The 15,590-nt window shown below is 34.5% G+C and overlaps 1 protein-coding gene across 2 annotated transcripts in view; it reads right to left on the bottom strand.

Annotated features, from left to right (window-relative positions):
- The window catches only part of LOC137622090 (uncharacterized), a 314,819-nt gene that overhangs the window by 207,075 nt on the left and 92,154 nt on the right, over positions 1-15,590 (bottom strand). The gene's annotated exons all lie outside the window — the stretch shown is intronic.

Below are 15,590 nucleotides of genomic sequence, written 5' to 3'. Positions count from 1 at the left end.
AAACGATGTAAGTGTTTTTTCTGTATCGTCGACATTATTAAAAGTCTTAGACCACAATGTAAACGTTTTTCTGTATCGTTGACATTATCATAAGTCTAGAAACGATTTAAAAGTTTTCCTGTATCATTATAAAGTCTCAACAACGATGTTGTATCGTCGACATTATTAAATGTCTAGAAACGATGTAAGAGTTTTTTGTTTCGTCGACATTATCAAAAGTCTGCACAACAATGTAAACGTTTTTTTTTCTGTATAGTCTACATTATTAAAAATCTTGACAATGATTCAAAGGTTTTCTGTATCGTCGACATTATTAGAAATCTGGAAATGATGTAAGAGCATTTTGTACCGTCGACATCATCAAAAGTCTTGACAACAATGTAAAAGTTTTTCTGTAACATCGACATTATTAAAAGTCTGGAAAATGGTGTAAACGTTTCTCTGTATCGTCAACAAAATTAAAAGCCTAGACAACGATGTAAAAGTTTTTCTGTATTGGCGACATCATAAAAAGTCTAGACAACGATGTAAAAGTTTTTCTGTATTGGCGACATTATAAAAAGTCTAGACAACGATATAAAAGTTTTTCTGTATTGGCGACATTATAAAAAGTCTAGACAACGATGTAAAAGTTTTTCTGTATTGGCGACATCATAAAAAGTCTAGACAACGATGTAAAAGTTTTTCTGTATTGGCGACATCCCAAAAAGTCTAGACAACGATATAAAAGTTTTTCTGTATTGGCGACATCACCAAAAGTCTAGACAACGATATAAAAGTTTTTCTGTATTGGCGACATCCCAAAAAGTCTAGACAACGATATAAAAGTTTCTCTGTATTGGCGACATCACCAAAAGTCTAGACAACGATATAAAAGTTTTTCTGTATTGGCGACATCACCAAAAGTCTAGACAACGATATAAAATTTTTCTGTATTGGCGACATCACCAAAAGTCTAGACAACGATATAAAAGTTTTTCTGTATTGGCGACATCCCAAAAAGTCTAGACAACGATATAAAAGTTTTTCTGTATTGGCGACATCACCAAAAGTCTAGACAACGATATAAAAGTTTTTCTGTATTGGCGACATTACAAAAAGTCTAGACAACGATATAAACGTTTTTCTGTATTGGCAACATAAAAAGTCTAGACAACGATGTAAAAGTTTTCCTGCATCGTCGACTTTATTAAGTCTAGTAAACAGTGTAAACGTTATTCTGTATCGTCGACATTCATAAGTCTATAAAACGATGTAAACGTTTTTTTCTGTATCGTCGACGTTATTAAAAGTCTAGACAACGATGTAAAAGTTTTTCTGTATCGTCGACGTTATTAAAAGTCTAGACAACGATGTAAAAGTTTTTCTGTATCGTCGACGTTATTAAAAGTCTAGACAACGATGTAAAAGTTTTTCTGTATCGTCGACATTATTAAAAGTCTAGACAACGATGTAAAAGTTTTTCTGTATCGTCGACATTATTAAAAGTCTAGACAACGATGTAAAAGTTTTTCTGTATCGTCGACATTACAAAAAGTCTAGACAACGATATAAAAGTTTTTCTGTATTGGTGACATCCCAAAAAGTCTAGACAACGATATAAAAGTTTTTCTGTATTGGCGACATCACCAAAAGTCTAGACAACGATATAAAAGTTTTTCTGTATCGGCGACATTACAAAAAGTCTAGACAACGATATAAAAGTTTTTCTGTATCGGCGACATTACAAAAAGTCTAGACAACGATATAAAAGTTTTTCTGTATCGGCGACATTACAAAAAGTCTAGACAACGATATAAAAGTTTTTCTGTATCGGCGACATTACAAAAAGTCTAGACAACGATATAAACGTTTTTCTGTATTGGCAACATAAAAAGTCTAGACAACGATGTAAAAGTTTTTCTGCATCGTCGACATTATTAAGTCTAGAAAACAGTGTAAACGTTATTCTTTATCATCGACATTCATAAGTCTATAAAACGATGTAAACGTTTTTTTCTGTATCGTCGACGTTATTAAAAGTCTAGACAACGATGTAAAAGTTTTTCTGTATCGTCGACGTTATTAAAAGTTTAGACAACGATGTAAAAGTTTTTCTGTATCGTCGACATTATTAAAAGTCTAGACAACGATGTAAAAGTTTTTCTGTATCGTCGACATTATTAAAAGTCTAGACAACGATGTAAAAGTTTTTCTGTATCGTCGACATTACAAAAAGTCTAGACAACGATATAAAAGTTTTTCTGTATCGGCGACATTACAAAAAGTCTAGACAACGATATAAAAGTTTTTCTGTATTGGCGACATTACAAAAAGTCTAGACAACAATATAAAAGTTTTTCTGTATTGGCGACATTACAAAAAGTCTAGACAACGATATAAACGTTTTTCTGTATTGGCAACATAAAAAGTCTAGACAACGATGTAAAAGTTTTTCTGCATCGTCGACATTAAAGTTTTTCTGCATCGTCGACATTCATAAGTCTATAAAACGATGTAAACGTTTTTTTCTGTATCGTCGACGTTATCAAAAGTCTAGATAACGATGTAAAAGTTTTTCTGTATCGTCGACATTATTAAAAGTCTAGACAACGATGTAAAAGTTTTTCTGTATCGTCGACATTATTAAAAGTCTAGACAACGATTTAGAAGTTTTTCTGTATCGTCGACATTATTAAAAGTCTAGACAACAATGTAGAAGTTTTTCTGTATCGTCGACATTACAAAAAGTCTAGACAACGATATAAAAGTTTTTCTGTATCGGCGACATTACAAAAAGTCTAGACAACGATATAAAAGTTTTTCTGTATCGGCGACATTACAAAAAGTCTAGACAACGATATAAAAGTTTTTCTGTATCGGCGACATTACAAAAAGTCTAGACAACGATATAAAAGTTTTTCTGTATCGGCGACATTACAAAAAGTCTAGACAACGATATAAACGTTTTTCTGTATTGGCAACATAAAAAGTCTAGACAACGATGTAAAAGTTTTTCTGCATCGTTGACATTATTAAGTCTAGAAAACAGTGTAAACGTTATTCTGTATCGTCGTCATTCATAAGTCTATAAAACGATGTAAACGTTTTTTTCTGTATCGTCGACGTTATTAAAAGTCTAGATAACGATGTAAAAGTTTTTCTGTATCGTCGACATTAATAAAAGTCTAGACAACGATGTAAAATTTTTTCTGTATCGTCGACATTATTAAAAGTCTAGACAACGATGTAAAAGATTTTCTGCATCGTCGACATTATTAAGTCTAGAAAAGAGTGTAAACGTTATTCTGTATCGTCCACAAGTCTAAAAAACGATGTAAACGTTTTTTTGTATAGTCGACATTATTAAGAGTCTAGACAGCGATGTAAAGGTTTCTCTGTATCGGCGACATTATTAAAAGTCTAGACAACGATGTAAAAGTCCCTCTGTATCGGCGACATTATTAAAAGCCTAGACACCGATGTAAAAGTCCCTCTCTATCGGCGACATTATTAAAAGCCTAGACACCGATGTAAAAGTCCCTCTCTATCGGCGACATTATTAAAAGCCTAGACACCGATGTAAAAGTCCCTCTCTATCGGCGACATTATTAAAAGCCTAGACACCGATGTAAAAGTCCCTCTGTATCGGCGACATTATTAAAAGCCTAGACACCGATGTAAAAGTCCCTCTGTATCGGCGACATTATTAAAAGCCTAGACACCGATGTAAAAGTCTCTCTGTATCGTCGACATTATTAAAAGCCTAGAAAGCGATGTAAAAGTCTCTCTGTATCGTCGACATTATTAAAAGTCTAGACAGCGATGTAAAAGTTTTTCTGTATCGGCGACATTATTAAAAGTCTAGACAATGATGTAAAAGCTTTTCTGTATCATCGACATTATTAAAAGTCTAGACAGCGATATAAAAGTTTCTCTGTATCGGCGACATTATTAAAAGTCTAGACAATGATGTAAAAGCTTTTCTGTATCATCGACATTATTAAAAGTCTAGACAGCGATATAAAAGTTTCTCTGTATCGGCGACATTATTAAAAGTCTAGACAATGATGTAAAAGCTTTTCTGTATCATCGACATTATTAAAAGTCTAGACAGCGATATAAAAGTTTCTCTGTATCGGCGACATTATTAAAAGTCTAGACAATGATGTAAAAGCTTTTCTGTATCATCGACATTATTAAAAGTCTAGACAGCGATATAAAAGTTTTTCTGTATCGGCGACATTATTAAAAGTCTAGACAATGATGTAAAAGCTTTTCTGTATCATCGACATTATTAAAAGTCTAGACAGCGATATAAAAGTTTCTCTGTATCGGCGACATTATTAAAAGTCTAGACAGTGATATAAAAGTTTCTCTGTATCGGCGACATTATTAAAAGTCTAGACAGCGATGTAAAGGTTTCTCTGTATCGGCGACATTATTAAAAGTCTAGACAACGATGCAATTATATTTTAATCCCCAGTATTTGTTGAGATTTAGTTATTTCCATTTGGTCATATATGATGATTTGTATTTACCCTTGTCCAATTGAATGTCTAAAAACCCATATTCTAAAAGAAATAATCAATCAGACATATATTTAAAAATAAAATTCTAAATAATTTGAACGAGTAAACAAGGTTGAGTTTACAGTGACAGCCCTTTTTCTCTTCGCTGATTTCAATTCTATTGAGAGAGAGAGAGAGAGAGAGAGAGAGAGAGAGAGAGAGAGAGAGAGAGAGAGAGAGAGAGAGAGAGAGAGAGAATGTTTGTTTATTTGAGTTTCTTTAGGGGTAATGTGTCTACAGTTCGGAACGCCAGGCGCACTGGAAACGGTAAAACTCTTAATCATATATGAAGCAACTCTTCCCTTCGGTCTTATCCCACACTGCCATCCAGCTTCTCTAACTCTACTATATTCAAAGTTCCGCATCTTATGGACACATCTTTTAGGGTAACCCTGCGAGAGTACAGACATGCAACTCAGTGTACATGTTAAAATCCTTTTTTTTTTTCAAATACTTCCCATTGTAAAATATTAAAAAACTAATATATAAAATATTTTTAAAATTCTCTTTAAGATATAAAGACCTTAATAATAATAGCTAAAAATATAAATATTATTCAAATACCATTTTATATCTAAAGACCTTGGAAACAATAGCTGAAAATATAAAATACTTTAAAAATACCCTTTAAGATATGAAGACCTTGAATATAATAGCGGAAAAGTATAACATATTTTCAACATTGATAAAAAAATATAAATTTAGTAAAATACTTCAAAACATCACAATACTTGGAAAACAAAACATAAGTTAAAAACAATGACATAATCTGAAATTTAAAGAGGCCTACAGTCATCTGAGACCTTAAGTGTGGAAAAATACGTGACGTGACATTTTCGCCAAGCAGACATCTCTTTTAGTGGCCTGAGAAAAACTCGACTAACCTAATACAATAAATTGCCTAAGTGACAGAGCGAGTGCTAGGAAACGCTTAATATCCTTTGGGGATCGATAGAAAAACTTTCCGATCAATTGCAGTGAAATGCAAAGGTATAAATGAAACATCGAGTAAGCAGCATTTCCTCTGTGTGAGGGCACCAGCCATTCATTGAGGTACTACCGCAGGAGAGTAATGGGGTCCTTTGACTACCCAGACAGTACTACATTACATCTCTCTCTTGTTACAGCTCATTTTTTCTTCGCCTACACATATGCCGAATAGTTTGTACTATTCTCTATACATTCCCCACTTTCCTCATACGCCTAAAAACACTGAGACTTATTGATTGATTAGGAATTATCTGGCATCCTGAAATCTAAGGTCATTGACGCCGATGAAAACACTGAGGTAACCGAAAAAAATCTACTCCACTCACGGGGTTAACTACACTATAATTGTTCAGTGGCTGCTTTCCTCTTGGTAAGGGTAGAAGAGACTTTTTAGCTATAGTAAGCAGATCTTTTAAAAGAAGGACACTTTCCAAAATCAAACTATAATTCTTTAGTATTGGGTAGTGCCATAGACTTTGAACCACGGTCTCCCACTGCCTTAGGTTCGAGCACTGTTGTTTTAGGGTACACTTAAGGACACTATTCTATCTGCTTCCTTATTTACTTTCCTCACTGGGCTATTTTCCTTGTTGCAGCCCTTATAGGGTTGTAGCATCCTGGTTTTCCAACTAAAGATGCAGCTTAGCTATTAATAATAATGATAATAATAATAATAATAATAATAATAATAATAATAATAATAATAATAATAATAATAATTGCATTCCAGATCTTCCTTGCATAAGACACACAAAAGCATATAAACTTAAAACAAGAGATTTATCCTTCACTTTCTCAGAAAATACCTGGGAATGACAGTGTTGGTCAATGCTGGTACCCATTTGCATCTTGATGAACAGGTAAAGTCAAAGTAGGGGATCAAACGCAGTTCCAGAAATCCAAGGACTCAGTTCTGAACCACTCAGCTACGATACCAGTGGAATCTATCAAGATACATACATACATACATACATACATATATATATATATATATATATATATACATATATATATATATATATATATATACATATATATATATATATATATATATATATATATATATATATATATATATATATATATATATATATATATATACGCCTCAGTTCGGAACCATTCCGTCGCGGTACCAGTGGAATCTATCAAACCTGACCGGGGATATATATATATATATATATATATATATATATATATATATATATATATATATATATATACAGTATATATATATATATATATATATATATATATATATTGTAATATCAGCTACTTGAGTTTTATCTTGTGGCTCCATTAAAGTAAACATTTGTTTATTAATTGCTGTCAATATTTTATCAGTTCATTTGAGCCTCGAATTCTTGGTTCAAGTTTTGTATTGTTGCGCTCCCCCACCGAATGTTATTTGCTAATTGGTACTCCGCCCATGAAATGTTCTCTTTACTTTCATGTATGAGTGCTTTGGTAGTTTCGTCTTCTGTCTCCTGCCACGTTGGACTGTTTAAGAGGCGATTTACATATTTTTCGTCTGGATGGAGGAGAGATTGTTTTCGGCTCTCTTGGGAGAAGTTCTCGCCCTTTTTTTCACGGCCCGTTGATCTGTGTGGCGATCACCACCTTGCACAAATGCTCTGCTACGTATACTTTGTTGGAAGTCTTGCTTCGAGTGGACTCGTCTGCTGCTGATGTATCAATGTCCTTTGGATGCATACACCTAACCCCCTTTTGTGGCTGCGGTTGTGTTCGCGAGCTTCTAAGTGTACCGAGACCATCGTCATCATCTACGTCTTGAGTCCTCTCGACTGGTTATGGTGACGCCTCTAGAATCATTCTAAAAACGGCCGTTGTCTCGAGATCTTCTGAGAGTCGTTAGGAGGCCTCTTGATCGTGAAGAAAAGTAAGCTTCCGATTATGTGTGTTCTTTGTATCCGCGAATATATTCTTTTCTTGTGGTTGAGGAATAGTGTCCTGGGAAGACTAAAGCCGGAGTGCCTTCGAAACTACTGTTTCAGTGCTGGAATTGTGTTTTCGTCCGTAACGTGGGGACATATGTATATGTAATGGTACATTTCCATAAATATTGTGTGCAGTTAGGCTAAGCTTTTCTTTCTTTCTTTAATCTCTCCCTTATTATTGACTTGTGCGGAAGTTGTTTTTCTCCCTTCTCCTCGATACTTTCCCTCGAACTATCATTATAGTGAAGGTTAGCTGTAAGTCTGAATGGTAGTTGTAAGTGTATGTGACTGTGCCTTCAGCCAATAATTCGAGGATGTGTGATAATAACTTCTTGTAATAAATCTTAATTTTTACGTTTGTTTTCAGTTACCCCCTCAAAGTGTATTTTTATTCTCTGTATTGCTGGTAAACTTTACTCTTTAGCCTACAAGCTATCGTAGTAAAAGCAATTTTGTTGGAAGACCCAGTAAACACTTGGACAAATTATTTTATATTTAAGGAAAAATAAGGGATTTTTGTTAAATATCTCTTCCGAATAACAAGAGTTCCTAACAATATATATTCAAAATAAGCTATATATATTCTTGATACATTGTCTTTCTTCGTGGCCAAGTGGTAGTCACTGTCTATACAAGGTTGCCGGAACAGGGTTCGATTCCCGGACGGTTACAAGCACTTGTCCTTGTGTGATTTCGCCTGGGGCTCTGATCCCGAGATCGTTAAGAGAATCCAGACATTAATGTATCAAAAATATATATGGCTTATTTTGAATATGAAAAACACTTCTAAATGTGCAATATTTATCATATATATATATATATATATATATATATATATATATATATATAATCCCATATTTAATGTTATCAAACTGGTAACATCACTGAGAAACAAGATCGATCAAGGGAGAAGAAAAGACTTAGTCAGGACCTAAAAAACTAGTGCCAAATAAATAACTTACTTGGCAGTTAGTTGACTCTGGTGGGACGATAAGGTCAAGAAAATAATAATAGTTACAACCGTGATATCCTTCCTCCCTTCCATCCCCGTTTCGATGTTTGACAGTAGGCTGTTCCTTTTACCGCCCCGCAATATTCACCAATAGCTAGTTTTATTAATTCCATGCTTTTTTTAGTAGATTCTGCTATTCAAAAAGGGTTAATAATAACGTTTATTTCCTATGTTTAGTGTAATTTATCCCAATTAGAATTAAAATAGGTGAAAAGTTAAAAAATTATGTAGCGTGCATCCGAAAACAAGCTCCTGTGGTTGACTATGACGGGTGTTATTAATTTTAGACTTACCATCACATTACTTTATAACCTCATTATTTACTGATAAAACCTATAATTGAGGGAGAAATTTAGGTTAGTAAATAAGTTTCGATTGACACTACTTGGTAATTATTTGAAAACAATGAAGCTATTCGTACAAAAATACCTCCGTACAATCAGCTAAGAGGACAATTTTCCGAGCTAAAGGGACACCCATGAGACTCGGTGCAAATTTGAATTATTAAAGAAATTAGTATAGTGAATATTGGGAGGAATTACAAAAGATGATGGAAGATTTTAACAGGGAAAGCAGAAATGAATGACTGAAAATGAAAATGAATAAAACAAAGATAATGTTTAAGGAAAATGCAGAGACGTCAAATAAAGTTATGGACAGTCATCTAGATATTGTTTATGAATATACGAACTTAGGACAGACAATAAGCATTTTCCCAAGACACGAGACCAAAATTAAAAGAAGGATAAGCATGAAATGGAGAGCATTTGGTACACAAAATGAGATTATGAAAAGTAAAATGGCACTTTCTCTAAAGAGAAAAGTATTTAATGAGATGGTCCTACCAGTACTAATTTGTGCATCAAAAACTTGGACCCTTATTGAAGCCTTAAAACATAAGCTAGTTACAACTCAATGAGCTTTGGAAAATAGGATGATGAGAATGACATTAAGAGACAGAAAAAGAGCAACATGGATACGAAAGCAATCTAAAGTACAGGATGTTCTAACAACATGTAAGCAAAAGAAATGGACATAGGCAGGACATATAATGAGAATGACAGACAATAGACGGATACTAAGACTAATAGAATGGGTCACTAAAGATTGTAAAAGAAGCAGAGGAAGGAAAAGAAGACGATGAATGAACGAACTAAGAAAGTTAGCGGGCGTGGACTGGCGCAGAAAGACCATAAACAGACGCAAGTAGAAAGACACGTCTGAGGCCTTTGTTCGACAGTGAACTGGTAACGGCTGATGAAGATGATGATTCTATGTATATATATATATGTATGTATACACACACACACATATATATATATATATATATATATATATATATATATATATATATATATACACAATTACACGTATATGCAGTATATAGAGCAAAATCCAGGAGGAAATATAGAATGTAGTGCATTTTAATATACACTCAAGTTTACCCTAAGGATGTTTATATTAAAATGCACGGAAGCGCTAGGTATTAAAACATTTCCTTATACCCAACTGGCTTTTGCTGTATATTAAGTCACGTGATTCTTGTGAAAGTGAAGGACGTATACATTTACCTTACATAAAGAGAGGAGAAGAGAGAAAAAAGATGAGATATCACGAGGTAACTTTCCTTTGAAGTACCTCCTCTCTCTCTCTCTCTCTCTCTCTCTCTCTCTCTCTCTCTCTCTCTCTCTCTCTCTCTCTACTTCCGGTCATGGCTGGAACATGGATTCACCGTCACCCCATCCCTCTCCGGATCCAGGGGGCAACGCTCGTTACAAAATTCATTTACGATACAGTTCCTGCAGAATCACCCTGCTTCAGATTCTCTCTCTCTCTCTCTCTCTCTCTCTCTCTCTCTCTCTCTCTCTCTCTCTCTCTCTCTCTCTCTCTCTCTCTCTCTCTCTTTCTCCTTTTTTCCTGAAATACTATGGGAACCAGTCACAAGCCCTTCCAAGTTTACAGCACGAAGCAGACATAAAAACAGAGGCACCCCAACAAGCAAATAATCTCAGCGAAATGGTTGTAATGTTTCGCACAAGAGGACTCTCCCTTCGCATAGGTAATTCATGAACATTTCAAGCGATTTGATTTCGATGTGTATAAAGGGACAATGTTCACAACGACATTGTTTCTAGGGGCACCAGACAAACATTTCATACACCATTGTTTATCCGCACATATACATAACGAATTTATGTACGTCTGTAGATGATGAATGCACAGTCAGCAAAAATATCTTGGAAGTTTAAACGATTAAAGTTTTGATTTTTTAAAGGCCATTTATGAATGACAGAGGCAGTGGGTAGTGACAATGCCCTAGAGACTGACCATTTATACATATGATCAGCGCCCAAGCTCCCTCTCCAGCCAAGCTAGGACCATGGATTGCCAGGCAATGGCCGCTGATGACTATGCAGGTAGACCTGTAGGCTCTCCCATATCAACCATCCTTAGCTCAGAAGGATGATGATGTTTTAAACACTAGAAGGAACTATCGAGCTTGATCGAAATTCGAACCCCAGTCTTGCAGATCTCCAGGCAGCGACATTTCCAATAGGCCAGCAAGAATGAAGTACTAAACGAATGGCTACGCGAAATTAATAATAACCCTTATATTCCTGGAGTCTACGTGGCCTACTTTGAATTACACAAGCAAAACATTAACTTAAGAGGAATCATCTTTTCGAAATTTGAAGCAATAACTGTTGTTGAAATGTCTAGAGGCACCATTGGAATTTAAAGATCTTCTGTTTACAAATCTTTTCATGTATATGAGCAATCTTTTTCTGCTCAAAGTCTTCACCCAAGTTTCAGCAAATGAAAGGTGAATGTGGCCAGGACCTTTGTGCTGTTTTACTTAAAACTCATCATATGTAAAGTTTAGTTTTGAAGACACGCACGCAAAAATATAAGTGAATATTTTATATATATATATATATATATATATATATATATATATATATATATACATATATATATATATATATATATATATATATATATATATATATCTTTCCGACCGTTATCCTTACATTGAGTGGTCAGTTGCCTGAAGCGGCCTCTTCAATGTCTTCTATCAAAGTCATCCTCTTTTATAAAACAATTTCTTACAGTGTATGTATGTATGTATGTATGTATGTATGTATGTATGTATTCATGTATGTATGTATGTATGTATGTATGTATGTATACTTATACAAAAATATATATACAAACATATATTGTAGATTGTGCGGTGTGTAAATTACCCAAGAGACTGACTGAACCTCGTAAGAAACCCATCTTAATAACATGTGTCCTAAAGCTTTAAGAATGAGAAATTCACGTTTATTCAGAGGCTGTTCACACGACCGTATAATTCGACCGATGGACGACACTCCGAAAGAACAGTAGGTCTACATAATCTTATTTTTATTTCATTTTTCATATCTAGGCTTCCAGGATTTGGACTCACGAATCTGTGACAAACATATGGACGCCAGTCTGTCCAATTGATTGATTGATCGATTTTGAATTATCTGGCATCCGGACATTCTGTGGACGCCGAGACGTCAGTCTATCAAAGCTGAGGCAGGAGGAACATTTCTATAGCCTCTACCTCATCTGGGGAATGAACCACGAACCTTTCGATTTTACTGGTAGGGTTAAAGTATGTGAAAGTTACCTTATCAGAGTATCGTAGATTTGTCTTCTGAAAGTTTAATTAAAAGTATTTTATCATTTCAGTTTCATTCACGATTGTAATGACAACAGGTTTTTTTTATTATCGTAATTATTATTATTATCCTCCTCTACATAATAAATAAATATATATATATATATATATATATATATACACACACACATATATATATAATATATATATATATATATATATATATATATATATATATATATATATATACATATATATAAACACACAGTATATATACATATAATATAATATATATATGCATATATATATACACACAGAGTATATATACATATATATATGTGTGTGTGTATGTGTGTGTCGCTGGGCGATAGGGGGCGATTGAGTAATCATACCATGGTGAGGAGTACCCAAGGAGGTACACTCGGAAACCACAATCTCCCACAAATTGCCGAACCAGCGGCTTGTAGTTAGGAAATGGCGAGGGGGTGGGAAGGGTTGAATGCGTGTGCATGCATATTTTCATCATCATTAATTTTCTTAAAACTTATCCGTATAAGGATGGAACAAAGACATACCTAAAGACAATAATGAAAGAAAGACCTTCGGAAAGTTTTTTCAAATATATTAAATCATCACCTCTTGGAAAAAAATATGAGCTTTAAAATATCAAAAATAAATAAGTTCTTATTGATGAATTTATGGAATTCTTGCTACCTGTCGAACCCGCTTGCTAAGCTATTTTCGTGGCAGGTGCAGGAGTAGAGTACAGAATGTATTATGCTTCCAGTTAACATTAATTTCAAATCCTTCATCTTCAGTATAGTACACAGACCCTTGAGATGCTTCATCTCCCATCAAGAGAACTTTCAGAATATTCATCCTATCTCCGAAATAACCATATGCTCGTCCAGAGAACATCAAATATCTTCATCTTTGATAAGAAAAAATTTAAAAATCTTCGGTTCTGCTATTATGGTCTCCTGAAATTTAATTTCCTCTCAAAGTAACAATCAATTGCTCCATGTATAAAAATCGAGATAGAAAATTACCTGATTTTCAGATAGGAAGAACCATCCCATCTAATTTCACATTATAGATGAGAGAGAGAGAGAGAGAGAGAGAGAGAGAGAGAGAGAGAGAGAGAGAGAGAGAGAGAGAGAGAGAATATTCAAAAGACAGATTCCTAACTGGCACGTCACTGATAAAAAAAAAAAAAATATGGACATGATATTAGAGAGGCTTAATTTCTAAATGGTGCCGGACACAAGAACGGATAATTTTCTGAACAAGTTCCCAAGATACTGACGTCGACCGAAAGACCCCAATATCCGGCAGACCTCAAATCTGCACAAATTTAGAATTCTATAAAGTCATTGGGTAATACAACTGTGAGACAGCCCTTAAATGTATGTCGGCAAAAATCAAGGGTATGGCTAAACGATCAAATTCAATCAATGATTGTGCAAATTAAAACAATAAGAACTAGAGGGGCACTCAATAGAGAGCATGCCTTTACCATGACAAGCAGTTTTATTTTGCTCTTAAATCCTCTTCGTACTTGTAGCTCGATTTATTGCATTCAAAACCTATTAGATTCAGCCTTGGGTCATACCCCACATATCCATCAAGTTTCTGAGAGATTGGTTCAGTATTTTTTTTCGTAATGTTCACAAACACAAAACTAACATCGCAATCATTTTCAAAGTACTGCTGCGTATTTGTACTTTGATGTACTTTATCCATGATGTTACAGAATCGTCCTTGAGTTCATATCCACAATGTCTACAAAGTTTGGTCAAAACCGGTAAAGCAGCTTTCGTGTAAAGCTGCTCACAAACAGACAGACACGGGTATATACATATCCTTCGCAAAATCTTCGATTTTAGCGAAGGCATTTATCCTTTGTGTATTAGGCGGTAATTACTGAAAAACGATATATATATATATATATATATATGTATATATATATATATATATATATATATATATGTGTGTGTGTGTGTGTGTGTGTGTATGTGTGTATATATATATTTATATATATATATAATATATATATATATATATATACATATATATATACACACACACACCTATATATATATATATATATATATATATATATATACATATATATATATATATACACACACACGTAGCAATTCAGAATGAAACCCATGTTTAAAAGTAGACATTTGCTTTCGGTTTATTACATCACTTATGTACCCATTTCGAGAAAAATGACGGTAATACAAAGGCTCGAAAGAACAAATCACAGCCCTGAGGACGTTACGTACCGTTCCGGCACTCAGATCATGGTACAGTTGAACACAGGAATTCCTGGTACACCTCTATCTGAAATGTATCCTGTCACACTTCCCCTGCAAGGCGAGTTGCTTTGAATAGCTCCGCCCACCACCTCTGCCATCTCTATCCTAAACTATGTTTGATTACTCGCCGCGCAGTAAGGGTCTGACAGGGTGCATTTCCTCTGAATGAGGTGTACCAGGAATTCCTGCGTCCAACTGTACCTCTATTCTGTATACCCATATAGGCATCAGTTGTGTTGGGGGAGGGGCGCGACGGCAGGTTGTTACACACAGAAAAAAAATCATTGATATATATCGTAACATTTGCCGACTGGTACTTTTGCAATTAAGGATTTCAACACCAACGAGAAATAAAAATTAAAGCAAGAAATTGTTGGAGATGTTGGACAGCTAAATAAAAAGAAAAAGGCCGAAAGGAGCGTTTGAGATCTAAGAGAGAAAGAAGTAACCTACATCTAGGAGACGGATCCTTGATGCAAATAAAGAACGTATACAATTTGCCACTCTAGTAATATTGTCAGCTATAAAATATAGAGAATCATATTAAAACAAGAGCAATCAGAGATTTCAGATCTCCGCCAATGAAAATTGCCACCATTTAACTAAAGTCTACGGACATCGCCTTCCATTTTTCATATGCTGACTGTACAGAAGAGGGTGAGAAGTGCAACGTTCATCCAGAATCGTGATCTTAATCCGTATCACCTCCAACATTTCATGGTTTCTTCCGATGCATGTCTATCCGTTGTTAAAATTTGGTGAAAATACAGTGTCAATTTGCTTTGACTTAATCTTTAAAATTGTGAAAAAATACAAATCCGGGTCCGGTACCGGATCATCTCCAAACGTTAACGGATTCGTTCATGCCTGAATAATTATCTGTGTTCAATATTTCGTAAAAATCCGTCAGTTTGTTTTAGCGTTATCTTTAAAATGGCGGAAAATACCAATCCGGATCTGGATCACCTCCAAAATCTAATGGAGTCGTCCATGACGTAAGATCTATTTGTGGTGAATATTTCGTCAAAATCCGTCGAGTAGTTTCGACGCAATCATGTCAACAGACACACAAATAAATAAATAAATAAATAAATAAATAAA

The sequence above is a fragment of the Palaemon carinicauda genome, chromosome 28 (genome assembly GCF_036898095.1).
Source record: "Palaemon carinicauda isolate YSFRI2023 chromosome 28, ASM3689809v2, whole genome shotgun sequence".
Classification (NCBI taxonomy): Eukaryota; Metazoa; Arthropoda; class Malacostraca; order Decapoda; family Palaemonidae; genus Palaemon; species Palaemon carinicauda.
Note: the sequence above shows the minus strand (reverse complement) of the source record. Positions and strands in the feature narration are given on the sequence as shown.